We start from the raw sequence: 26,078 nt of genomic DNA, 5'->3' as shown, positions 1-26,078 counted from the left end.
TAAGCTTTAGCAGTGTTGATGACACTGTTAATATAGATAGCATTAGCTTTTTACTCAGCAAATTAACAAAAAATGATCATCAAATATGCTGACAGGTAGATGCTGCATAAATTCCAGGCAAGAAAAAGATTAGGATATGTGGCCTTTTTGGAGTAGGTGTGGCTTTGTTGGAGGAAATATGTCACTAGGGGTGAGCTTTGTGGTTTCAGAAACTCATGCCAAATCCAATCTCCTTCTCCCTTTCTTTCTCCCTCTCCCCCTCCCCCCCTCTCTCTCTCCCTCTCTCTCTCTCTCTCTCTCTCTCTCTCTCTCTCTCTCTCTCTCTCTCTCTCTCTCTCTCTCTTCCTGCATCCTGCTGCTCTAGATGTAAAACTCTTTTATCTTTCTCTAGTATCATGTTTGCCTGAGTGCTACTATGTTACCGACAATGATGACAATGGACTAAACCTCTGAACTATAAGCTAGACTCGATTAAATGTTTCTTTTTATAAGAGCTGCCATGGTAATGATGTTTCTTCAAAGGAATAGAAATCCTAAGACAGTCTTGTGGGCATGGCCATGTTGCAAGAGATATGTCATTGTAGGTAGCCTTTGTGAGTTTAAAGACCTATGCCATTTCCAGTTCACTTTCTCTGCTTTTTGTTTAGAATTCAATATGTAACTTTTTGACATCCATCACTATCTACCATGTCTCTGTTCTATCATCATAGGCTCTAATCCATCTGGATTCATAAGCCCAAATAAAACTCTTTCTTCTAGAGTCGTGGTGTTCTATCAAGAAAAAGTGAACAGTGCAACCTACCTGCTCAGCAGTGATAGACACTAATTAAAACTCTAGCTAGTACAACATTTTTTTCTCCAAATAAAACAAACAAAATACCTAACAAGGCATTATGTTAAGCTTGAACTTAGCCATATTTTATATAGAAAAGATGCATTTGCTCTAAGATTTCAACTGCTTATATAGACTGGTAATTTGGATACAAATACATCTTAGATGTCTGCTCTATGACAGATCCTCTGTTTGTCCTGCTAAGTAAGGTTGTATAAAACAAAGCCACTGTACTCCCAAAGCCTTGAATCTTACTGTAGACAAAATTCATATGCATGTAGAACAACATGGAGATCTAGAAAACTATGCATTTCCCATTATTTGTAATTCAATAAATGTCTTAGCAAAGATGAGACCTGAGTGATGGATATCGTGGTAATAATGTCTCCACCACTTACTGCAAAGTGATCATCTCTTTGAGGCATATGAAACAGTTCCCCTTTCTTCTTGCTTATCTTGTTGTTGATGGTGTGTTTTACTTGTTTATTATATTTGTGGTTTCTTCTTCCTTCCTTATTATTGTTACATATATTTAGCTATATACTAAGCTTATTTAGTATGGTCCATATGTATTGATGATTACAGACAACGTTTGTGGCTAGGATAAATTATTAGAGGGTTGTTCCCTGGAACAGACCAAGTCCATCTCTCTTAGCAGTCATTAATTGCCCATAATTTCACATGTAGGAGTTGTTTATTTTTGAGACCAATTTTACTATATAGCCCCATCTACTTGTGAACTTATGAGCCTCTGAATTCAGATATCCAGGAACTAAAATTATAGCCATGAATCATCACAACTGAAACTCCTAATTTTATATAAGCTGACTTTTCCAGCTTCAATTTATTTTTATACTACAGTAGCAATCACACGCTCTCTATAGAAATACTTAGGGATTAAGTACATGCTTACTCTGATTTGTCTTGGACACTGCTCATTGAAAATCTCTTCATTTCCACTATGAACAGTTAGATTTTAAGAAAGTTTCAGTCTTTGAGTTATCCTGCCCATCAGTCTGACCTAGAATTCAAGCTCATTATATGCCTGATTTTCTAGACTTTGTTTTATGTATAGTATTGTTCTCTGTGCTAGAAATATTGCACTGTACCAAGGAATGCAGTGGTGGAGAAAAATTATGAAATGCTTTCTCTGTTTACCATTGGTCTTAAGCTTAAATTACTATGAAAGTGTTGTGAAAATAACGTACTTTTATTGTAACATAGAATCAGAATAAAATATAGACTGCTACAGCTTGAATTTACAAAGATGAAACATTAGAAAAAACAGCCCATAAGAATATCCAAGACATGTGTAATAGAAGGTCACTCCATAAGCAAAGAAAAACAAAACAAAAACAAATCAAACAAAAAACAAATAAACAAACAAAAAACACTTAGCACAAGATCAAAAGACTTTGGGGGACAAAAGTGTGACAAATGAGATTTACAAAACAGAACTGAAATATATTACAAATTTATGGAAATATATGATATGGCTTAAACAAGACAGTGTATCATAAGACTACTGTGTTTAAATGTCTATTTCTCCTTCTATTGCCAATATACACAAGTAATCCCTAACTTTTACATCAAAACACAAAATAAATTAGGCATAGCCTAGGTCTCTGAACCAAGGGATTTTGTTTGTAAAGTAGAAACAAATGAATTACCAAAACAAAATGTCCCCCTTTCCACTAAGGAGAGGGGCAGTCAGAGGGGTGGTAGTAATGGCCCTGGAACTGAAAGAATCACTATCACAAGAAAACTAGAAGGCATAGGAAAAATAGCTGGCTCTAGTAATTTAGGCTATCAGAGGTAAGAAAAACACACTTCAAAAGAGAAAACTAGTGGTAGATGTCCTCAAAGAGACACACATGCTCAGCACAGGGCCATGGGTGACAGTGAGGTAGATAAGCTCTGGCAAAAGGAGATCACTTCATAGCAAAGGCTTGTATATCTTGCTTAAAGCATGAGCCACAGAATGAGAAACCTGAAGTGGCATAATTTATGAATCATCTAACAAAAATCTTACATTTCATATTTTATTAACTATTGTCTTTTATAATAATTGGTCTTTTTATTTACTTATTTATTTTATTTTAATGTTTTAATTAAGATAGAATTATGTCAGTTTCACCACTCATTACCTTCCTTTCCACCCTCCGGCCCCTCTCGACTAACTTTCCCTTATATCTCTTCCATGCCCCACCTCAGAATTGACAGATTTTTTTCTTTCTAATTAATTTTGTCAGCAACAAGATACCAAACAATAAAAATACTTTGAAAGGAAACTACCAATATTTTCTGTAAATCTCAAAATTTCTTAGAAAACTATTAATAGAAATATAACTAGAATAATATGAAAACAGTGTCACCATAAAATGTAGTTTACTACAGAAGGAGCAGATTGTTTTCTTTGAAACTTAATGAAATAATTGCAATAAAAGGTGAAAATATTACAGGAGCATTAAAGAAGTACAGGAAAAAGCATTTGCCAAATTTTAACCTGCATTGATTATGCATAGCTCTCAATAAACCAACAACAGAGCAAGCTTCAACAATTTGAAAAAGAACTTCTAATAAGTTCTTCTAGAAGAAAAGGAAAAAAATGCTTTCTATTCTTAGACAACATAATTATTTGTTGTAAATGCTTGTTAAACTAGAAATACCAGAACCAATGAATGCAGTGAACATTAGGCATGAGAATTTTAAAATGAAAAATCAATTGCATTATTTCACATAGTGGCAGATGACACTTATCAAATTGCCTTGTTAAAAAGAACTGCATTAATAATAGTGCCAACAAATAACTATGAATGAATTCATAAAACCACATAAAAAACTTTCATGCTGAAACTTATGGAAATTAACTCAGAATAAAGGAAAGAAAGCATATACATAAAGAAATGGCAGTACGTATAGCTCCTCCATGTTACTAGGTTGTCATTATCTTAAACTTGATACCTATATTTCTCATAAAATATTAGGTTTTTTTGTAGATACTGACAGAATGGGTTAATATAAAAATGTATAGCCAACCAGAGCTCCCAGGGTCTAAACCACCAGCCTGGGAGCACATAGGGAGGGACCATGGCTCCAGCTATATATGTAGGGGAGGATGGCCTTGTTGAGCATAGGCAAGAGAGGAGATCCTTGGTCCCATGAAGGCTAGATGCCTAGTATGGGGAAATTTGAGGGTGTGGAGGTGGGAGTGGGGGGTAGGTGGGGGCACATCCTCATAGAAGCAGGAGGAGGGGGGATGGGATATGAGGTTCCTGGACAGAGGGGGGAATGTAAATAAAATATCCAATAAAAAATTAAAAGAAATGTGTATAACATAAAATAACCAAAGCAGGCTTAATAGTACATTAGAGCAAAGTTAGAATTATTGAAGTTGTTAAAACATTCTAAAATTACAGAAATCATGGCCATGTGATTAGGTAAGAGACTGTAAGTATAGATCAATGGAAGTTAAAAAAAAAAGGTGAAAAACAAATCCAATCCTAAGTGATCAATCCAATTTAGTCAATAAAGACAGGTCAACATGGAATTGTTTTTCAACCACTAACTGAATGTTAAGTAAAATTATCACTCCTTCACAGTACAAATAATGTAAATGCAAAGCCAATCATTCTTCTAAGCTAAGCAGTAAAAGCATAAAATTGACAGAATTAAGCAAAAGAAAAACTGTTTTAAAAGCAAAAATTCTACAAGCAAAGTATCTTAAAACAAATATTCTCTAAAATGCAATTTAAAATGTATCAAAATGTAAAATGCTTTCGATTCAAATCACCATTTTTTTATTTAAAATGCAGATTACTAACTAGGAAAAAAGTCATTTTTAAAGAACATATAGGGCACAATAAATCTCCCAAGGCTATGTAAATCTTGCAACTTAAGAAGATAAGCAATGTAGTCTTAAAATGGATACATTATGAACTTGTAAACACACACTTCTCAACATAACATTAAAATAGTCAACAGAAAACCTCTAGAAATAACTAAAATTTGTGAAACTGTAGAAGCAGCTAATATTCACAGTAAATGAATTATGAAATTATACAACAAATATTGCATAGTTTTACTAAAAAATGTTATAGCTAACCAGCCATCTAACTTTTAGAAGATTATTCAAAAAAGGTGCAAAACAATCTCACATAAGTACATTGTAGGAAGGTTAACTTCATTTACAATAGCAGTTGTGAATAATCTAAAGAGGAAAATATGAAATTCACAAATCTCTGAAATACTACAAAGGAACACAAAAGACTAACATACAAAATATCAGATGTATATTAGACTTTCTGGGTGGAATTAAGAAATCAGACCTAAATTAATATTTAAGCATATTCTCTTTTAAACATATTCTTATGAATTTACAGTAACAAAATGTTTGGTTATGCAGGTTTGTGGAGCGGTAGAGTAGAATTGGGGTATGGGAAGGACCCCAAACGGTGTAAGAGCCTAAAATGTATTGGTGGTAGTTTGGGAATATGGAAGCAGTTTTTATTTTATGATGATAATTGTTACAATTTTTTACAGATTTAAAAACATTGATTTGTTTACTTTAAATGAATGCATTTCGGATATGTGAATTATTATCCTTAATTAATGGTAAAAAGTCACCATTAAATTATATTCTTGAGGAAGATAATGATACCACATCATATATTGGAATTACCGTATTTACTTTTCTCTTGCTGTGAAGAATCACTGTGATAAGGGCAACCTATATAAGAACAAGTTTATTGAGACTTAGGGGTTTTTTTATAAGAAAGAGTTTATTGAGACTTAGGGTTTTAGACATTTAGAGTGCATGGCCATCATTGAAGAGTAATTTTAATTCAGCAACATGACTACTCTGGTGAGGGATCATATCCTAAAATATGATCAGACCAAAATTCAGACACACCCTAGATTATATTATGATCTAGCAGAATATCGGCACACCCTTATCACACATATTTAATTCCTAATAATGAAGGTAAGGTAAGTTTGTACAAGTAAGCAGCCATATTTAAAAGTGACATTTAATTTGACAGACATAAAAATAATGAATTAGAGAAAGATTTGATAGAATGAGTCAGCTATAGGATATTCCCAACTCACAGGAGAACAGCAGAGGAAGAGAGATTACTTAAGACCAGGGAAATATTAAAAAAAAGCTGTGGTATGTGATGTATGGGCATGGTGTGTGTGTATGGCAGTTTTACTGGGAAAGATTTACAGAGACAGGTTACAGAGAGAACAATCTAGACACAAGTGAAGACAAAATAAGACAGAGAATGAGAATGAGCCAGAGGATTAGAATCTATAGCTAAAGTTAGTATGAGGACAGGTAGAGCAATTCAATCAGAAGCCAAGAGACTCTGGATTCAGCCAACTAGGAAGATTAGATTGTATGGAGGGTAGATGCTTTCAGGCCTAGGCCTAGGGATAGTTAGAACAGAGAATAAAGCACTCTGGGCTCATCCTCACACAACTTGGGTACAATTTTCATCTCATCACTTCACCTGAGAAAGTAAAAGGGACATTTTATATAGTGTAGGATATAGCATTCCAGAAAGTCTTCTTGAAAAAGAAAAGCAAAGTGTGGTTCAGTGGTGAAGAGCACTGACTGCTCTTTGAAAGGACTGTGATTCAGTTCCCAGTACCCCTGTAATGGCTCAAGAGTGTCCATAATTCCAGTTCCATGGGATCAGACATTCTCTTCTGTCTCAATAGGCACTGAAGCCACATTGTATACAACATACATGCATATATGTATTGTATTTGTTTTATTTTAATTAGTCATTTAATTCATTTACATTTCAAAAGGTATTCCCCCTTCCTGGTTAACCCTCCACATACCCCGATTCCATTCTACCTACACCCCCTCTTACCACCTCCCCTTTGTCTCTATGAGGGTGCTCCTCCATCCACTCACCCACTCCCTCCTTACCATTCTAGCATCCCTCTACGCTGGGGCCTCAGGCCTCCACAGGACCAAGGGCCTCCCCTTCCATTATTAATAGGCTTCTTTTACCATAGCTGGGCAGATACTGAGCTATTCTTACCCGATTATGCTGGTCTAGAGTACTTTTCAGCCACTTCCCACCCACGAGTCTCACGAATTGCTGTGTTAGTCTCGACCTGGCCTCCTTCATCTGTATCCTGATGATGACATTTCTGGCCCACCTGAGATGCTCTCTTCCTCTGGGCATGGAAGTCTCACCTTATCATCTCTTGCTAAGGTATAGGCTAGTCAACTTTTTATTGACCAATCAATCAGAAGACAATGGAGAACAATGTTTTACAAAATTCTGAGTTGGGAAATGTTTCATAATAATGGCAATACCAAGTTCTTACTCCAACCAGATTTCTGGGGTACAGGAATCAGCAATTGAATATACAGTACAAGAAAACATTCCTCTCAACAATCCTTGGTCTTTGTTTCAGTTTTTGCCTCTGGGTTCCCATCTTGAGTTTCTGCCCTGACTTTCTTCCATAAAAGGCAATAATATATAAGCCAAATAAACCATTTCTTTTCCTAAGTTGATTTTTGGTTAATGCTTTACCAAAACAACAAAGCAAACTCATACCTGCATGCTTATGTGGCAAACACTTCACTGATGGAGCCAACTCCTCATCCTGGAAATTGATTCTTCATAAATAGATGAATTTTACTTCCTGTACCTTCAGGCTTCCAAAAGCCCATTCCTAAAGACTTAGTGTATGTGATGAGGCAAATATTTTCTCATGGCAGTACTATGAAGACTAAAGGTTTTATTACTACAACACTTTATAGCATAGACAGGGCTGACCTACAATCTTAATAATTTAAGACACTCATCACAAATTTAACTACACTTTTTTCCTTTGATTGTCTATAAGCTGAAATGGAGAGTTTTGGCTGGTATTAATCAGAAGAATAATTAGATCATGACTCCTCAGTGCTATGTTAAGTTTCATTTTCATGAAGCTAAGCCTCCAGTCCAATTGCTCAGATTGGGTTAATTTGAACAGCATAGCCTCAGGCTCCTGCTTAGAAACCTGATGCTCTTACAACCATACTCTTACATCATTTTCATCCTTTTCTTTTTGCAATAGTATTAACTAACTCAATGATTATTATGTCTGCCCTTTTCTCCTTTTGGATACCTACTTAGCTTTCACTTCCTCATTATCCCTTTATTATAAATCTACAATGATATTCTAATCACTCAAGTATGATAACTTGTCCAAGTCCTCAAAATCATGTTACCTTTAAGTAACTGAATTGTGCACATTTCACTAAAACCTCGGGTAACATGAGTAAATTACAATGCGTATTTGTCTCAGAGTAATTGCTACTTTGTGATAAAGAATCTATCCAGAGACCCACCTGATCATGAAATGATGATTAACCCGAATTTCTATGTAATGGTCATTATGTTATAAAAGTTAACACATACTCTAAACACAGTATATATTCCTGTGAGACTTCTATATCTAGCTTGAAAATAGGCAGTATTTCATAAGATGATACAGGTGGTTTTGCCCATGGAGCAAACACAACAGTGGTTAACAACCTCCAGCCCTCCTGTGATATGTAAATGAGATACTGTACACAAAGTATTTAGGAATGTTTGGAAGAGCTGGGAACATAATTCAGTAAAACACTTACTTTTCCATGAACACAAGTAAAACGTGGGTGTGATTTTACTACCTTGTAATTCCAGTGATGCAGAGGTGGAGACAGGAAGATCTTAGGGTCTCATTGCCTAGTCTGCCTCGACTACCTTGCCTCTGGTCTCAATGTAGATTGTCTCCCCCAAAAAAGATGGAAGATTCTTACAGAAAACAGTAAATAAAGTTGACTTCTGGCTACCAGATACATGTGCACTAAATGAATGAGCAATGCATACACACGTGGCATTTCGACCTTCATACATCACACACACACACACACACAGACAGAGAGAGAGAGAGAGAGAGAGAGAGAGAGAGAGAGAGAGAGAGAGAGATACACATACATGCATGCAGATGCACACGCACATACACACATAATGGAGTAGACCTTAAATGGTAAGGCATAATAACTATTATTTTACCATGTTGAAATCTAGGGAGGAAAAGATTTATAAATAGTTAAATATAGTAAATGATGATTCACAGATGATAACAGTTAATTTCACCTCTAATAGTTAAAAGTTAATAAAGAGAAATCGTTCATGTGGGGACCTCCTTAAACATCAGTTTTCACAGAGCTAAATGATGGAGAAAATGCATTATGTAGAGGAAAGTATATGGATATGAGTAATAAAAATTACATTGTTATTAGATTGGCAAGATTTTGATTATTTTAGTGCTGGTAACCACTCAAAGAACACATGAAAAGATGACCAAGAATTGAGAAGAAGCATGAAAACTTGGCACAGAAGTTGACTTTTTTATTGTAAGCCACAGAGAGGTTTGGAATAGTTTAAAATGGTTTGTAATTGTTATATAGGTTCTGTTTATTAATCTATAAGCTCTTTAAACTAAAAAATAGTTATTTTGACATTCTCTAAAGACACAGTCATGTTTAATAGTCAGAAATTAAAATAATGAATCAAATAAGCGAAATAATTCTAACCTAACTGAAAGGTTACTAAAAATAAGCTAAAGATAAAAAAAAAATTTTATCAACTTTAACTGTGTGCTATGCCCTGTCTGTAATATGGTTATAAGTATTAATGGTCTCATTTACACATTTGACATGTTTACTGTATGAGAGATCTTACTGCATAAATCAATTTTATATCAAACAATTTTAAAATGGTATATACTTTTTAAACTTAGTAGAAAGAAATTTGAATTTCAAATCACTAGCTACTGAAGGAAGTTATTAAAAATGCATTAGGGTTGAGAATGTTGCTGTACATAATTGTCACAATAGATATTCAAAACAAATTTATCCTAGATGAAAACTGAACAAGAGCAATTTACATAAGACCAGCTAATAAATTTCCCTTAATTTTCTGACCAGATGACAAAGAAGTCATTTAAAGAAACTTTAATGATACAAAAATGAGTGCTAGCCATAAAGAATAAAAATCAATAAAATACAGATGGATGGAGATAAGATGACTTGAAGTTTCAGAGATGGAAACTGTGATGTTAGAAAAATGATGTTCATATCAACAGTAATCTCATTTTTATCTCTACTTGTTGAACTGCTGGGTATTGAACTCAGAGTATTTTTCATGGTAGCCAAGTGATTTTGTCACTGAGCCACATCTACCTCCCTAATCTCAATTTAAATCCCCGTTACCTGGTATTGAAATTAATTTCTCTTTTTACTATCTCTCCTTGGAGCAGGATATTTACTGCATTTAAAGCAAACATCTGAAAGAGTCCAAGAAATAGTGAAATCTGCCTTGTTAAAAAAAAGTTTCTGCCTTTACAACTTACGCTTAAAAACAAACATGTTTTGTGTAGATAAAGTACATGTGCACATCATGTTAACTTTCTCATGTTGATGTCATGAAGGCAGGGCTCCATTTTTGGATGATCACATTCTTGACGTAATGTAGGTTGTGCTCAATGGCTTGGTGTGCCTTGAAGCCTATAAGAAATTCTGGAGTGATTATCATCTATATATTAAAAATCCTGTATACTTTTATTCTCTCTCACATTGATATTTTCCTCTATCTATAAGACATTTCCATTCCTTGAACAAGAACAGCCACTAACACACTGGTTCAGAGATAGTCAGACCTCATCTGTTATCCTGGAGAGTTTTACTCTATTGTTGGCCATCTTCATTGTATTTACAAATGCTAATTACTTGGGGAACACTTAATACAAATAAATATGGAAAATTAGTTACATTCAGAACACAAAAAGAAAGGAAATATCAATGTATGATTAGCTATTTGTGTGAAGTATTTGAATGAACAATTGTAAGTAAAGCTTAAACAGAGGAAACCAGGAGTTAAGCCCTTGGGTGGAGGAGACCAGAACAGATTTGCAAAGGTGTGACCTAAAAATGTTAGGAAGCATTCAGAGCTTAGTTTTATCTATGCAGCATTTGAATTTAGGCCAGGGAAAAATTCCCCCAAATCTGAGGAAGTTCCAGTAAGGATTATTCCATGTAGCTCAAAAATCCCTGGGAACCAAATTCTTTTTTAAGTGGGAGATTTTACTATAACCTTTCACATTACAATAAATGTGGGTCAAATTCATTGTACAATAAATTTAAAATGGACTTAGAGTACATGGCAGTGTGATTTACATTAGAAAACAATATTAAAGTATTTTGGTTATTCATTTTGATAAAAGAGATTTAATCAAGGCCCTTCACATGCTCATCAATTGCTCTAACCTCAAACTACATTCTCAGCCTTATTTAAGTTCTAAATAATCTGCCTTTTTTCTCTATCAAGGCAACTTATTATAATGGCCTCTATAGAAAAAAAATATGGCCTAATTTAAATTTCCCCTCTCTAAATTCAAATAATAACCTAGTATAAAAAGTGAGAAGACAATGCTCATAAGACATAAAAAGTAACAGGGTCACATTGTTCAGTATATTTCTGCTTCAGAGGCTACATGTAAGAAATCAGAAAAACAACTCATGCCAGCTGTAAAATTTCAACACGTTTGGATAACAATGATAGCTTTTAATTTCAAGAGTCATTTTGCTTGGTAAATCAAAGATAATGTAAAGGAAAATACAGGACTACAATTCTATTTAGACACTATTTTTATTATTGCTGAACCATTTCTACATTTCACAGATTCAGACCTAATACCTTCAAGTACAATTTCAGAATATTCTGAGTGGTTTTGGCTCTTAAAATGCTCCCACTTTTGTCCATCAGTCATATCAGCCTAATTATGCAATATCAGGCACAGATAACATATGAAATGCTATGTCCAGGAGAATAAATGGCTTTTTGCCTTTGTGAAATGAATGCATATCCATCCATAGTCTAAAACTGGAAAATACAATAATGAGAAATTTTCTTGAATAATACTTTCTACCTGACTATAAATGCCTACTTAGCATATTTTATTCCTTAAAAAAACAATGATGCCTTGCATTTATTTTAATAGATTTACTATTTCAACTTTCTAAAGTTAATAATGTCATAAAAACAACAGTAAAAATCCTATTGGCTTTTTAACAATCCTTGTCTTATTCAGGAGCAACTAGAAAATACATTTGATTGACAAGAAAATGACTCATTTTAAATGTACTGTAGGCTTTGAGACTCAGGGAAATGTATTATATGGCTTGCAGATGTTTGTATTCTTATCCTACAATTACAACCTTCAAATAATTTGAAGAAATGATATATATTCTGTTTATATAGTGTTTAGAAAAACTAAGTATTTGGGCTATTTTACTTGATTTTATTAATTCAGGGGAAATATTTGAGATAGGTGTTCTTTATCTAGTCCAACAAGTACACACAAACACAGGTTTTACATATTGGAAATATTTGCCATAATAAGATAATTATCCTGTTTCTGTTTTTCTATCCGAGTTCAGCCAATTTAGGTGTGGTGTATACAGTGAAAGTGAACTTTAACCTGATTTCCAGGAGTCTACTATTCTCTTACAGTTTTTTTCCTGTCCTTTCAGAAAGTTTTATAAAGATTAACCTCTGACTTGTATTTGACTATCTTAGAACTAGACTTGCTTGTCTAGTGTGAGGTAGGCAAGCAGCTTAGTCCAGTTGGAGTCTACAAGTGAACTGATCTAATTAATTTCATCCCAACTGCCAACCTGAATTTAATACAAAGTTAAAACACTGACAAGATTTGAGGTGAAATTTTCTTCTTCTGAGTAAGCAATTATCATAGACAGAGGTGAGGCATTCATTTATTAACACACTCTGTAGGTTAAAGCATGCCCAAGTATATCTGTGAGTTTCACAAGGCTGAAGTTAAGTGGTGAAGGAGCTTGCAACCTAAACTTCTGAAAGGAATCTTCCATGTCTTCAAGCCACATCATGAGGTGGAGGTGGGAGGACTTTCACAGCTACAGGGACAAGTTCTATAAAAAGAATCATTACACACTGTGTGGAACCATTACCTGTCAATAAAAAGTCCTATGGCCAATGAGCTGAGGAAAGAAATAGGAGGTGGGAGTTCATGTAGAGGGTGATGTGGGAGTTTGTGGGTGGCAGGATTTGCCCCAAATACAATAGGAGAGGGATGCATGAAACTGAGAATGATGTAATCAGCCAGGTGGCACTCATAGAATAGAATAAACAGGTAGATCCACACCGAACTTTGAAGGACAGAGTTGCATGAAACTCAGAAGAAATGATCAACCACATGGTGGGAATTATAATAGAATAAACAGGTAATTAAGTTATTAGCTAGTCAGGGAACAAGCCAAAGTGTATGGCCTAAGCGTTTAGTCATATATAATTAAGTCTCAGAGTCATAATTTCTGGGAACAAAGAGGTTGTGTGAGTAGCAGTGAGGCTTCATCGTTTAGCCTTTCTTCCCCACCAAATAGACTGCAGTAACTGAACTCTGCTCCAAGGTTAGACGTGGTATTTTCTCCCTCCCCAAGTCAGCAAGGAAGGGTAGTCCTCCCAAATTTTGAATTACTGATTCAGTGACAATGTAGAGAAAAGTCTTTTGGAAACTCCTAATGAAACTAGACATTTTTGAAGGAATTTCTCTTAAGCAATAGTAATCAGAGCATTCTTAAATACCTTATGATGATATGCATTAATGCCCTCAGCAGAACTCTTTGTATATGTAGGATTTGTATGAATATATCTTGATGATGTCTTATATTTTCAGTATTATTCATTCACACAAGTACTGTTGTATTAGGACCTTCATCCTTTCTTGTTTTTACTCATACTAATTTAAGGAAATACTGACGTGGCTTTCCACCTAATTGCTATAATGTATTCCCTGCTTTGGGTTCACTGTGCCTTATTCTTCCTTTCCCTGATAACAAAAAAGGATTAACAGAATCTTTTTCTTTTCTCCTTCTCCTTCTTTCTCCTTCTCCTTCTTTTTCCTTGTCCTCTCCTTCTCCTTCTCCATCTCCTTCTTTTTCTACATCCTTCAAATAAAGTGATAATTAATTTTTGTTGTTTTGCAGTTGTTTTTTTTCCTATGTTCTCAAGGGCCACACATTTTATTCAATAAGCATTGGATTTTTACTTTAGTGTTTTTGCTTTCCATATCCATAGTTTCCATATATGAACACAGAGTTAGGAACCTTAGCCTTATGAATATATGTATCTATGTTCATGTATGTTCATGATGTATGCTATGTACTTGTGTATGCTCACAGACCCATGTACATGTGGAAACCAGATGTTGATGTTGTGTATTTTCCTCCATTTCCTTCTTTCTAGGCAGGAATTCTTACTGAATCTACAGTTATCTAGTTAGCAAGGCACAACATCAGTACCTACCTCTGCTAGCACTGGACTTTCAGACACTTGCTGCTAGAAAAAGCTCTAGTTTTGATTCTGAGGGTATAAAGCTGGGTTCTCAAGCTTGAACAGAAAATGTTTTACCTGTTTAATAATTTCAGTAGCTCATAGTATGTTAAATTTTTGATACTTAAAAATTTGATTTTTATAAACCAATGTATTATATAACATTGTACACACACACACACTTCTGAGTTTGCCATTCCCTGTCTCATTAACAATTCACATGATTTTGTTCCTTGAGTTAACCACTTATTTTAACTTGGCATGTGTCATTTAATAGTGTGACTAACTGTTCTCTTAACAATCAATTGACCTACCTTTGTAAATTATCTTAAAATCTTTTCTAATAACCTATACTTTCCCTCTTTTAACAGCTTCTTTTGCATCATTTTTTTAAACTTTTGAGGCTATGATATACCATCATTTCTCACTTCCCTTTCCATTCTTCAAACCCTCCCACATAGCATTTCATGCTCTCTTTCAAATTCATCACCTCTTTTTCCATTGTTGTTACATACATATATATGTACAAATATTATACCTTTCTGTAACTTGTTAATGACTATGTTCTACTAATTATATGCATAAAATATTGATAATTTAATTTCTTCTTCTGCTCTCTTCTATACATAACAGAGACACTATGTAGAGCGTCCTTATAAACCTTCCTGTGATAAAAGATCCCTGATGCTTATTCCTAAAATAGAATAGGTTTTTGCAAATGATATCTGACCTAATGGAAACTGTTCTGTAATTTCTATACAGACATCATTTTCTCATAGGAAATGTTGGTTTTGTTTATGATGTTTTTCCTGAAAGATTCATGCAACACTCTCATTCATTTAATCTAAAATTTTGAGAATTATATTTATACATTTTCTTGTCTTTATACTTTCTCTCATAATAAGTGCCTTTTCACATTTGTGTTTTGGGTTTTGATCTATTGCAAAACATAGCCATACTTTATAAAATATTTTTAATAATTAACTTTGGATTGAAAGTAAAATACTATTATAAGATCTAAATATATTCATTATTTTCTAAAATATTTTGCAAAAACTATTAACTCACAATCTCTTAAAATTTTTATAAAACTCTGTTTTGAAATCTTGTAGATATAGGCTTTTAGAAGATGTACATATTCATATTCAATTTTTCTGGATTTTTTGATAACAATGCCAATATTTTATGATTTTGCATATCCATATTAGTATACAGTCAAATGTGCATGCTTTCCAGTGGTAACTAGAATCCTTGTTCATTTCTCTCTCACTGGATATTTAGTTTACCTTTGTTTTGTCTTGTCTTATCTAACTTGTTAGAGGTTGGTATTATTACTTGTGGCTTAATTAATTTTTTTCTTGATTTCATTGTTTCTTGCCTTTAACATTTATTTTTCTATTTAGCTTCTTTTTTTTTTTTTTGGTTTTTCAAGACAGGGTTTCTCTGTGTAGTTCTGGCTGTCCTGGAACTCACTCTGTAGACCAGGCTGGCCTCGAACTCAGAAATCCGTTTGTCTCTGCCTCCCAAGTGCTGGGATTAAAGGTGTGCACCACCACAGCCCAGCTTCTATTTAGCTTCCAATTACCTATTAACTCACATATTCTTTAGGGATATACTATTAATTTAAATATGCATACCTTAATTTTAATTATGTTAACAATAAAAATGCAATAATTTTATCCTTTTGAATTTACTAAGGATGTCTGCAACCTGTTACTTTTACAATTTTAAAAGTACTCCAGATATCCAGAAAAGTTCATTTCTTTTTCTGTTTATAGTAGATATATATGCTTTGGTCTACTTAGATGACATAAATTGTCTTGACTACATTAATTGTATTTTTAAGGGTTTCATCTGTTTGCTTATGAAAGAGATAAATGTGCCACTTAACTTCCTTTTAAATATGAGCTAATCTAATCTCCTGCAATTAACTGTAAGATCACATTTTCCTTTCCTGTTCTCCCTGCCAGTATAATTTCCTGGAGGAATCATTATGTTTCTATAGATTCTGATTTTTAAAAAACTAGCATTGTATTAGGGAAATGGAGCCACATATAAACTATTTATGATGCCTTCTTTTACCATGCTACTTTTAACAGCTATATAATCATACCCAAAGAGCCAAGTTAGAAGCATGTCTGTGCAACCAAGATATGAATTTGAAAACTATTCATTGGATTATACAATATTTTATCATGTTTCATTTTGCTCAGACTTCTCAGCTATAATATGAATAGTCAGAATCTGTACATAATTATATTCCTGTGTATTTTTAAATGATTGTTATTATTTTTAATTATGTGAATGAATCTATGAATGCAAGTACTCATGCTCACAGAAGCTAGAGCTGAAATATCCTCCTGGAGCTGGTGTTACAGACTAGGTTGTGAACCAGCTGATATGGGTGCAGGGAACAAAACTTGTGTTCTCTGGAGGGACAGAAAGTGTGCCTAGCCATCTCTCCAGACTATCTTGTGTCTGTTCAACAACTGTAAGAGCATTTACAGAAAGTCTCTCTAGATATATATATATTTTTTAATGCTAACCATCCTGTCCTATCTCTACAATACTTCTGGTCATACCATGTTAGTTTTTGCCCAATGACAGAAACATGCTTTAAATGTTGAACTTGGCTATTCCGTGAGTATTCCTATGTCTTGATTCCAAAAATGTCATTAAGAACCAATTTCTACAAAATAATAATCAAGATAATATACTCAAACATAAGTCAAGTGTTTTGTGATGTCCCCATGAAAACTTTGTAGTCTAAAACCATAGATCATGGAAAGATAGAAAAAGAATTTTGCCAACAATTATTTGGAATATAATCTGATAATTCTATTCAAGGGAGTGTATGCTACTCAAGAAAGTTTTCCCAGAGTTCTTGTGCTTAGTTTTTCATTTTGATATCATGTCCCAAATAACACCATTTTTCTGCTTTATACTAACATAATCAAACTATAAGTAAAAGCAATTGTTGGTTATATAACAGTGTGTCTCCAGACTCTCTGGAGCAACATTCAGTCCTTCTCATCCTGATCTTTGAATGACCCGTTCTACAGGTACATGTCCCCCATTCCTTATAACCAGCTCCCTAATAAAGGATAACATACCAGCTCAGTAGCAGGTCAGCCTTGCTGTTGACCCCATCAAATATTAGCAGGTTCATTTTCGAAAAGAAGGTTTATAGTTTGTCACCTTGCCACTGTCTTTCCCACAGGAGCACAATTCTGACAAAGCTTGTTGACAGGGAGGTCCTGCCTGAGTGGATCTCTACCTTTCCTGTGACTGTGCATCAGTCACTCTTTCAGGCTCTGGGGAAATCACATGAGAGAGCTACAGGGAGATGTTTGTTAACAAAAACCAAAGAAAAAATAAACATAGTTATTTAAGGGTATATAAAGCAAAGAAAGATGTATCCCTTGTTAGGACTATAGCGTATATATAAATTTTTATGACTGTCTTTCATCTTGTTTTTGTTTAAGAATTTTAACTTTGGGGTAAAATGTTAAAAGTTATCATAAAATAATTACATAAAACTATATTGCTTTCCCAGGTCTTGCCTAACAAATTCTTACATTCTTCTTAGCTTAAAATCATTTAATTTTAACCTAATTGTCTAGAAGGTAGAATTTAAAATTAAGGTATCTTCCTTTGTCGTCACAAAATTATCTCTCTTCTGTCTTGGCCTTTGAACTTCTCCTGCACTTATCTTATGAGGACACTGATTACTATAGGTGAGACATGCTTTAAATTTCACATGTCACCTCGAGATTCAAGAGTTAATGATATCCACATTAAAGACCTTTTTTCCAAAGACATCATAAAAGATTCTGGAAATAAGACCTGGGCATTCAATTTGTGTGTGTGTGTGTGTGTGTGTGTGTGTGTGTGTGTGTGTGTGTGCTATGAGTCCAGAACTCAATGGGCAGTGTCATTACTATGGAGTTTGAGACAGATATTTTATTAGTCTGGAACTCTCAGGTAGGCTAAATTTTCTAGTCAGTGAGCCCCAGAAATTCACGTGTCTATCTCCCCAGCAGTAAGATCGCAAGCATGTATCACCATACCCACAGTTTTACATGTATTTGAGGGCCAGTAATGTTTGGATACACATTTTCATGGGCCTTTCCTCAACTCACTTGAGTTAGGAGACAGTTAGCATTGAAACACTGAATTATGTCCTGTACTGTCCCAGTAAGGCACAACCCTATTTGATTAAGAGTATATTAAGTGGATAAGATGGGTTCTGCAAACAGCAAATAGACCAGAGCTATAAAATGAGTAGAGTAGACAGCCAACAGTGAATATGAAACATTCTGTTACCACTTCTTAGTATCTATAGAGGACCCATGCCATTTTAGTGAGGAAATATTTACGTGCTTAGGTCTCATATAAAAAAAGCAAAGAACTTGAATGTGATGTATATACATGTCTTACTTAGGGTTTTACTGCTGTGAGCAGACACCATGTCCAAGGCAAGTCTTACAAAGGATAACATTTAACTGGGGCTGGCTTACAGATTCAGAGGTTCAATCCATTATCATCAAGGCGACAACATGGTGGCATCCAGGCAGGTATGGTACAGCTGGAGCTGAGAGTTCTATATCTTCATCTGAAGGCTGCTAGCAAAATACTTGCTTCCAGGCAGCTAGGAAGAGAGTTGGATAACCCACACCCACAGTGACACACCTACTCCCACAAGGCCACACAATCTAATAGTGCCAATCCCTGGGCTGAGCTTACACAAACCATCACATTCTACTCCCTGGCCCCCATAGGCTTGTTCAAATATATGAGTCTACGGGGCCATACTTAAAAATAGCATAATCCAAAATACATTTAGTCCATCATTGAAAGTTCCCATAGCCTATAGTAGTCTCAACAATGTTAAAAGTCCAAAGTTCAAAGTCTCTTCAGAAATTCATCCAGTCACTTAACTATAATTCCCAGAGCTAGCCAGGAAACAAGATGGGCAGACTCCAAACTCTGCATCTCTATGGCTGATGTCAAAGCTGTCTTCAGATCTCCAACTCCTTTTTCATCTTTTTTGACTGTAACAAACTTCTTTTTCCTGGGCTGGTTCTACTCTCTCTTAGCAGCTTTCCTCAACAAATAGCATCCCAAATATCTTGGGGTCTCCAAGGCAATTTCAATATTACTACTTCTTGTTTCAATATCTGGAATTCACACATGATCTTCTGACCTTCTCTAAAGGACTGGCATCACTTCTCCAGCTCTGCCCTCTGTAGTACTCTAAGTTCTCTGGCTGATGCACTCCACTGCCAATGCAGTTCTTGGTGATCATCCCATGGTAGTGGCATCTTCAATACACTGGGGTCTTCCACTGCAACTAGGCTTCACCAATAGCCTCTCATAGGCTTTCTTCATGGTGTCAAGCCTCAACTCCTTTGCATGACCCCTTGAGTACTGGACTGTCAACTGTAACTGAGGCTGCACTTTCACCAATGGCCTTACATGGACTCTTAGTGCCAAGTCTCAGCTGCTCTTCATGATGCCTTCTTCCCTTCAAAACTAGTACCACCTGGGTGACTCTTCCACATTACTGAGTACAGCTGCTGCATGAGGTACAACCTTGGCTATCTCTGGAACATAGATTCTTTTTGCTCTCAGAAAAAAAATTCCCAGATTGCACCTCAGTGATGCTGGTCTCTTCTTAATCACCAAATCAACACTAATTTCTTAGCTCCAGATAACCAGCATCAATTGTTCCAGTAATCTCTTCTATTCTTGACTCTAAAGCCAGAGTCAAATGGCTGAAACTGCTGAGTTCTGCTGCTTGCTGGAGCTGGAACATGCCCTCCCATCGTTTTTCAACTTTATCAATGCTAGAATTAAAGATGTTTACCACCACACCTAGACTTAAGCTTCTCTTCTCCTAGAACTTGTTCTGTACCAGGCTGGCATTGAACTCAGAGATCTGTTTGGCTATATCTCCTGGGATTCAAGATGTGTACCACCATGCCTGGATCTAAATTTAGCTGGGGAGGATCTTGCCCCAAAGTCCTAATCCCTTAATCTGCTGTCTCCTAGAACATAGGATTCAGCTCCATTCTACTTCCTGGTGTCCCTTTAATATTTAAACCATATATTTTATATTTTTCCTTTCTAAGCTTGCTATGCTTGCTCAAAAACAATCTTCATGAGACTTAACCAGAAAACAGTCTATACTGGGCATTTCTGAGACTTTCTTTCTCAATACAATTAATATAAATCTCTTTACCATAGCTTTAGGTATACTTTTCAGACAAGGGCCAAAAGCAGCCACATTCTTCAACAAAATATCACAAAACCAGTCTGTTGGCCACATATTAAAGTTTTTCTCCTCTGAAAACTCTAGAGCCAGGCTTCCATAATTCAAGTCACGCTGTGCAATGAAGTCTTCCATATTCCTACTAGGATAACCCATTAAGCCCCTTTGATGCATTGCGTGGCTTTCCAAATTCAAAGTTCCAAAATTGACTGTCTTCTAAACAAAAGGTTGGTCAGGCCTATCACAGCCATACCCCAGTCCCTGGTACCAACTTCTGTCTTAGTTAGGGTTTTACTGCTGTACGCAGACACCAAGACCAAGGCAAATCTTATAAAAGACATTGATTGGGGCTGGCCTACAGGTTCAATGGTTCAGTCCATTAGCATCAAGGCAGGAACATGGTGGCATACAGGCAGGCGTGATACAGCTGGAGCTGAAAGTTCTACATCTTCGTCTGAAAGGTGTCTTATAAGCCGCACCCACCGTGACACACCTATTCCAAGAGGGCCACACCTAATAGTGCCACTCCATGGGCCAAGCATATACAAACTATCACAATACACTTTTGCATATACTTTACTTTCTAAGTTATTTGTCATACCTATTATCATCTAAATACTATGTAAACATCATTATGGCATTGGGATTTAAAAATAATAAGAAAAAATGCTTAGATGCTCCATAAAGACATAATAGACGTTTTTGGTATTTTAAGTTTGTGGTTGCTGAATTTTCAGATATACATAGACATAGAGGTCAAATTTTAGATAGTGTCAGTTCTAACAAAATAGCATTCATAGTGACTCATTTCTAGATTTGTATCATATAATGTGGTATAGTATTTAAAATAATTCATATTGGCCAAATATATAGAAGACAAAAATTGTGGATATTAGTAATGAACACTCTGGAATATTCATAAATGACTTTAAGAATGGATTACAATTTTTAATTGAAAGATATTCATATTTATCTGAGAAAAGAGTTCAGTTTAAGGAAGTTTAAGTTATTGGGAAATGGATGCAAATACAGTTGTTGAAAAGCAGCAATAATATTTCAATGGAAAGTTTATCAGGAAGTTATTGAAGTATATGAAGTGTCTGAATCACTTAACTGTGTGAAATTATGCAAATATTATATTATTATTATGAAAGCTTGGGAAGAGAATATAGAGACAGTGACATTTATTAATTGAGATAATCATTGTAATAATAATAAACTATGCAATTCCCATATATTCTTACTAAATAATTGATTTTTTCTATCCTAACAAAATTTTATAAAACTCAGCTCTAAACTCTTGCTTTCAAAAAATCCAAACCAAAACAAAACAAAAATACTAAAACAGTTTCTCAATTGAAATAATTGGGAAAGATTAGTAAATTACAGAAATAATATTCATTGAGAGAATGAGTAAGAAGAATGTGATTTATCTGCTAACTTGAATCTATTTTTAATCTAAAAATAAACTTTTCCAGAGACAATAAGGTTTATCATGAGTTTTACACACTTATATGGGTAGATATCTTTTCTTACTTGTCATGAAGTATACTGTGAAGAGATACTTTTTAATATTTTTAATGATTATACTTGTCACATAGTCATACTTAACAATGGTACTCACAATTTTTAATAGCAATATTGACATAACATTCTAATATCTAGTTTAATTGACCACCAAACTAAAGCAAAGATACATAAAATAAATAGTATGAATTTTAAATTGTGTAATTGCTATTAATTTATTTATTCTAAATGATGTTATTCATGTAAATAAAGTCATTTTAAAACTCAAAGAGTCATTGAGAGAAAACATCACCTTGTTTTCAGCACATAGCAAATCCCCTCGGTTCACTGACAGTCCTAGTACAACCTAATTTACCAGTGTGGACTCTTAATTAAGTACAGTTTTCCCCTGATATCTGGTCTTCTGTTTATTTATAACTGTTAAAATGTCTACACATGTTCTCCTCTGAGCATGCATCCCAAGAAAGATAGTCATGCTTTTTGTGTTTTTGCTTCACTAAATGTTTTTAACATTGCTTTCGGCATTCATAGTGAAGAGAAAGTGATCAAAAGCCCCCAGTAAATAAATCCTGGGCTGAAGTCTGTATAAAGAATTAGAAATGGATGTCATGAATTAATAGAATCACTATCTTTAACTACTGAGTCAAAAATATGAAATGAACAGAACTCATACAGATTCATTACTGCACCTAGTATGTGGAGATGAAATTCCAAAATAAAAGACGCCATTAGAAACAATTTATTCCTTTGCACAAATCTCTCAGAAAGTGTGATGGTTAACATTAATTGGAAGATAAGCTATCGGGCATACCTGAAAATTATTATCTTGATGACTTTAATTGATGTGGGATGACCTTTTCTTAATTCTGAGAAATACTACTCCCTGGGGAATAAGGGATGTGTAAAGACAATGTAGGCCGGGCACTGCATTCTTTCATCTCTTTTACTGATAGTAAATATTCTATTCCACTGCTTCAAGCTTCTGCTGCTTTGCCATCCTGCCCATGATGTACTGTACACCTGAACTGTGAATGAGAAGAAAGCCCTTTCTTTCTATTAAAAAGAAAACTTATTTCTCTAGAATGTTTGTCACAACAACAGGAAAATAAAACAGGAAGACTTGCATAATTTTGAAGACTGATTTTGTATCTGACTCAAAGAAATGAGTATCAAGTAAATTGTTAAAAAAAAAAAGTCCTTTAAATGACACTATTATTTTCAAGATAATTAGGATATTTGGGTTAAAGTGGTAGAAAAAAAGATGAGACTAGATTTACATAAGTAATTATCATTTAAATTCATTAAGTCCTGTTGAAGAGGGAGATGCTTATTATTATTATTTATTAATTTATTTACATTCTAGTCATTGTCTTCTCCTTACTTTCCCCCTCCCACAGTTTCTCATCCCATTCCTCTGCACCCTTGCCTCTGAGAAGGAGCTCTCCTCACCACCATTCCTCACCCTTCCTTTGACCCTTAAGTCGCTCAAATATTAAGCACTTCTCCCACTGAGGCATAACCAGGTAGTTCTCTACTACATATGTGCCAGGAACCTCAGACTGGCCCATGTATGCTCCTGGTTAGTGGCTCTGTCTCTGGACGCTCCCTAGGGTCTGGGTTAGTTAAAACTATTGGTCTTCCTATGGGGTTGATTTCCTCTACAGTTTCTTAAATCCTTCCCTTAATTCATTCCCTTAATTCCCTTAATTCACAGGAGTCCCTGACTTCAGTCCAGTGGTTCTGTTTAGGTATCTGCATCTGTCTAAGTCAGCCACTGGTTGGGCTGCTCAGAGACCAGCCATGCGAGGCTCCTGTTTGTAAGGACACTATACCATCAGTAATAGTGTCCAGTCCTACCCCCCTTTCCCTGACCCACCTCCTACGAGATGAATCCCAAGTTGGGCCAATCATTGGACTGCATTTCCTTCAGTCTCTTCTTCATTTTTATCCCTGTAGTTCTTTTAGGCAGGAACAATTCTGGATTAGAAATTTTGACTGAGAGTTAGTAACTATCGAAGAGGGAACTCTTTTCTTTTCCTTTCTTTTCTTTTCTTTTCTTTTCTTTTCTTTTCTTTTTTCTTTTTCTTTCTTTCTGTTTTTACATTTCAAACGTTATCCCCTTTCCCAGTCCCTGACCCCAATCCCTGTATCCCATCTTCACTTGTCCTGCTTTTATGAGGATGTTCCTCCACCCACGCAACCACTCCTGGCTCCCTGCCCATCCATTCCACTACACTGGGGCATGGAGCCTTCACAGGACTAAGGGCCTCTCCTCCCAATAGTTTAGAAATAGTAGTATACAAACAGGGGAACAGGTGATGAAAGTGAGGGCTGATGGACCACAACGAAAATACCTCAGAAGAGAGAGTGAGGGTTTGAATGAGTCATGAGTGGTGAAGTTGGAGAATATTCAACAATTATAGTGACACAACTTTATGACAGAGAATGTATTGTAGGTCCCAGTAAGAGTTTTATGCAGAACTTGGGTGTCTCAGTTGCTCCCGAAGGAACAGTTTTCCAACACTACAGCTAAAATCTTTCTGTGTAAATGCAATAAATAGGTAAAACATTAATTAAGAGAGTTTCCCTAGACAGTAGCAATAATTTTATTTTTTATAATCATGCAGTTGCATATATAAATATACAAGTGTACCGATTTTAATTCGCTTAAAGATAATTACATTAAAACAGTGAAAAATCTTCATTTTTACTAAGCATTAACTTCACAGTGCAGATCTTGGAATGAATGTCTAAGCAGATGGAAAGTCTCTGTGCTCCAGCATTGCATGCTGATGTTAGGGTACATAGAAGCACTGATGTGTTTGCTGAAATCACTTCAGAAGAGTCACTTCCTAAAAACGAGCAAAACCACCCACCTGAACGAAGGGATGAGTGATAGACACAGTATGTTCACCCTGGCTTTGTAATCTGTCTTAATTTTTCTCAAAAACAAACCGCTTAAATTCACCTTCCACAGAAACAACTGACTGTACTATAGAAACATTGTTGAAATACGAGTTTTTCAAAAGATAATTAAAATATGAGAGAATTGTCATCAGTATCATAGAGATTGAGAACTAAAATCTTACAGAATTTTGTGATATCACATGAGACTAATGAATTTTTGTGCTGTAAAATAAAATGTTGATATTTTCAATTTGATAAATTTGCATATTTTTAATGTCCAGGTCAAGATGATATAAAACCATAATAAGTCAAGTTTGTTCTAGGGAAGTAAAAAGTATTTACATGATTCAGACTCCTATTTGCTAAAACATTGGAAGATTATTTGGCAAATTTATAGGCAAATACAAGTGCAATAGCCACAGTTTACTTAAAATGTTCTTTATTTGATGTTTATTGTTATAACTCTAAAAAATGAGCGAGACTTTACATATACTTAATCTAAATAACATATTACAATTGCCAAGATTCTGAAAAAGAAAAGAGCATTATGTTGTCCTGGAACAAGACAGACATTTTAGAGTTTTGCAAAAATATAATAACATCTACATTATTGGGGAAACTTTTTATTTTTAAAATGCTATTTCTTCATCATGAAATGATCTTACTACTACTTTTAAATGCATAAATGAGGAAGTTTAAATTCTAATATATTATGATATGTATATGCTGTTGAGACATTATTTGGATAAAGGGGTAAAATGTAAAGCTGTCTTTATTTTCCATTTGATTTATTATATAAACCCCAAGTGGCATTCCTGTCATCTTAGTTAGGGTTTTACTGCTGTGAACAGATATCACTGAGCAAGGCAAGTCTTATTAGGACAACAATTAATTGGGGCTACCTTTCAGGTTCAGAGGTTCAATTCATTATCATCAAGGTAGGAGCATGGAAACAACCAGGCAAGCATAAAGCAGGAGGAGCTGAGAGTTCTACATCTTTATCTGAAGGCTGATAGCTGAATACTTGCTTTCAGGCAGCTAGGATGAGGATATGTATATATTTCTTTTTGAAATTAATTTTTATTGGATATTTTATTTACATTTCAGATGT

At 34.9% G+C, this 26,078-nt stretch overlaps 1 protein-coding gene across 1 annotated transcript in view; it reads left to right on the top strand.

Moving 5' to 3' along the window:
* The window catches only part of Dok6 (docking protein 6), a 411,556-nt gene that overhangs the window by 139,564 nt on the left and 245,914 nt on the right, over nucleotides 1-26,078 (top strand). The window lies entirely within an intron of this gene.

The sequence above is a fragment of the Grammomys surdaster genome, unplaced genomic scaffold (genome assembly GCF_004785775.1).
Source record: "Grammomys surdaster isolate TR1022 unplaced genomic scaffold, NIH_TR_1.0 189, whole genome shotgun sequence".
Classification (NCBI taxonomy): domain Eukaryota; kingdom Metazoa; phylum Chordata; class Mammalia; order Rodentia; family Muridae; genus Grammomys; species Grammomys surdaster.
The sequence above is the reverse complement of the archived record's forward strand: the minus strand, read 5'-3'. Positions and strand labels throughout refer to the sequence as shown.